At 32.2% G+C, this 2,889-nt stretch overlaps 1 non-coding gene across 1 annotated transcript; it reads right to left on the minus strand.

Annotated features, from left to right (window-relative positions):
• Nucleotides 1-2,076: 2,076 nt before the first annotated feature.
• Nucleotides 2,077-2,207, minus strand: LOC132240382 (small nucleolar RNA SNORA51). Its single transcript, XR_009454300.1, has one exon. It is a non-coding gene; the product is annotated as a small nucleolar RNA SNORA51 (small nucleolar RNA).
• Nucleotides 2,208-2,889: the final 682 nt, after the last annotated feature.

Genomic DNA, 2,889 nt, shown 5'->3' on the forward strand with positions numbered 1-2,889 from the left:
GGAGACTATAATGAAAACATTGAAAGAAATTGTGTTCCTTATTCACTGTAAAAAACCTATTTCTTCAATTATTTTTCACATTCTAAATTGATCTAAAAGGTGTCTGCTTGTTTATAGTAATGATAAAAATATATTAGATGATTAAATTGTATGGGTAATTGAAATATAAAAAGTGATGGTAAGGAGGGTGGAAGAATTTTGGATTCTTTATTATAAGGTGCGTCAACTACAAGTGAAATAACATAGTATTATTTGAAGGCAGACTCATTTAATGAGGCCAGCATTATCCTAATATCAAAGCTAGAGAAAGACTTTATAAGAAAGGAAATCTACAGATCAATTTCTCTCATAACATTGTTGCAAAAAATCCTCAACAGAAGATTATCAAAATGAATCCAACAAGATATGAGAAGAATTATACACTATGATCAAGTGGGATTTATTCCAGGTATGCAAGATTAGATCAACGTTCAAATGCAAATGTAAATCACTACATCCACAGGGTAACCAAGAATTATCTTGTATGATTATATCAACTGACCCTCAAAGAAGCATTTAACAAAATACAATCCATTTTATAATAAAAAATTTCAGCAAGCTAAGCATAGAGGGGGGTTTTCTCAACTGGATGAGGATTACCTATAAAATAACTATAGCTAACGCATTTAATGGTGATTAAAGCAAGGTTACAGGATAAAAGGTCAATATATAAAAGCCAATTGTTTTCCTTGACCATTTACAACAGCACCAAAAAATAAATAAAAGGAAAGAAAAGAAAAGAAAAGAAAAAAAAGGCTTAAGTATAAATCTATATCATCTATATCTATATCTATATCTATATCTATATCTATATCTATATCTACATCTATATCTATAGATATAGATATAGCTATAGATATAGATATTTCTCTTTGTAAAAATCTACAAAACACTTATGAAATAAATCAAATACCTAAATAAATGTGGAACTATTACATTCTCTTGTATTGGAATATATTGTTACAGTGTCAATTCTTATGAATTTGATGTATAGGTTCAACATAATATCAATGAAAATCCCAATAAACTCGTAGTTCTGATTCTAAAGTTTACATAGAAATGTAAACAATATAGAATATCCAACACATATTGAAGATAACAACAAAGTTGGAAGATTCATCCTATGTGAATGGTAGGCACACACTCTAGTTATCAAATGTCAATTAATGAAAGAAATCACCAATGGTAAAGAGGGATGGGGAGAGATAGAAGAGGGTAACGTGGAGATAAATGGTGAGGGGAGGAGACTTGACTTTGGGTGGTGAATACACAATACAATATACAGATGATGTATTATAAAATTGTACATCTGAAACATATAATTTTATTAACCAATGTAATTTCAATTAATAAAGAATAGATCCATGTGGTAGTGCATTGGAGTTGGAGACATCCATTTGAATTCGTGTTTAACTAAATAGATACAAATCGTTATACAAACTAATATTTATAGATATATGTATATTTACAGTTAGTATACACATCCATATTTCCTTCATCTACCAGCGTAGGGGGCCTAAAAGAAATGACCACCCCATAGCAGTGAGAACACCTAATACTCCAATTATGGTTTTTATTACCTCCTCAAATAAAAGAAACCTGGGCTTCTTGGAGAAATGGTTGATTGTAGGACTTGGGTAGAGCATACACAAAATAAGCCTGGAAAACCTTGTAGTATCAGAAAGTTTGAAATTGCTAAAAACAAACAAACAAAATGATGGGGACATGTTAAAGGGACGCAGGAGACAATGAAAAAGCTCCCCCAATGGTCAAAGCTGGGACAATTTGAGCAACAACAAAAAAATAGTATTGGATTATAAACCAAAGTATTTTTAAAAATCCATGAGTACATAGCAATATAAATAAATGATTACATAAATAAGTAAAAGAGGAAAATAGACAAATATTCTATGCATGTGAATTCCAAATAAATTATACAGACACTCTCAACAAAGTGAGCATAATTATTCATTCCTTACTTGTGGACTATGTTTTATAACTTCCTTTTATTTTTTATTTTTTTATTTTTATTTTTTTCAATGTCTCCCCATTCACAATACAGACCAGGCAAAGAGCCTGAGCTGAGGTGTATAGGGGTTAGTTTACTCTGCCTCCTATTTCTGTACAGTCAGTATAAGAACACAGCCTGTAATAAGCACCAGAAGGCCTATTTTTATTGATTTTAGAGAGAAAGGAAGAGGGAGAGACCAAGAGAAATATCAATAATGAGAGAGAATTATTGATCAGCTGCCTCCAGCATGCCCCACACTGGGGATTGAACCTGTAATCAGGGCAACCCGGGCATAGGCCCTGACCGGGAATCAAACCGTGACCTCCTGGTTCATAGGTCAACACTCAACCACACAGCCATGCCAACCAGGCTAGTAACTTCCTTTTAAAGAGTTCAATATGAAAAGGTGAGTTAAAAAAAGCAACTTTACATTGGAGAGAAATCTGACAAATTCTACCTTAGAGCATTAGCATTAACAGTGATATGACACGTTGATGGTATGTACCTTTGACTCGATGGAATGAGAATGGCCTGTTAACTCTGTGGTCTTTCTCCCCCAAATCCATAACTCTAAGCTAATCCTGGGAGAAACATCAGGCAGTAGTAATTGAAAGAGGTTCTACAGAATTTGTTAAAATTGTGCAAGATATCAAAACCAAGAATTTTTTGAGTAACTGTTATAGCAAAGAGGAGACTAACAAAATGAGTAAATGTAATGTGGTATCTTCGATGGGACCTTGATAAAATTTAAGATAATAAAAGATAAAGTATAGACTTTAGTTAATAATAGTGTATCAGCTTTAGTTCATTAATTTTGACAAATATATCACTGTAATGTA

Source organism: Myotis daubentonii, chromosome 8 (genome assembly GCF_963259705.1).
Source record: "Myotis daubentonii chromosome 8, mMyoDau2.1, whole genome shotgun sequence".
In the NCBI taxonomy this organism is placed as follows: domain Eukaryota; kingdom Metazoa; phylum Chordata; class Mammalia; order Chiroptera; family Vespertilionidae; genus Myotis; species Myotis daubentonii.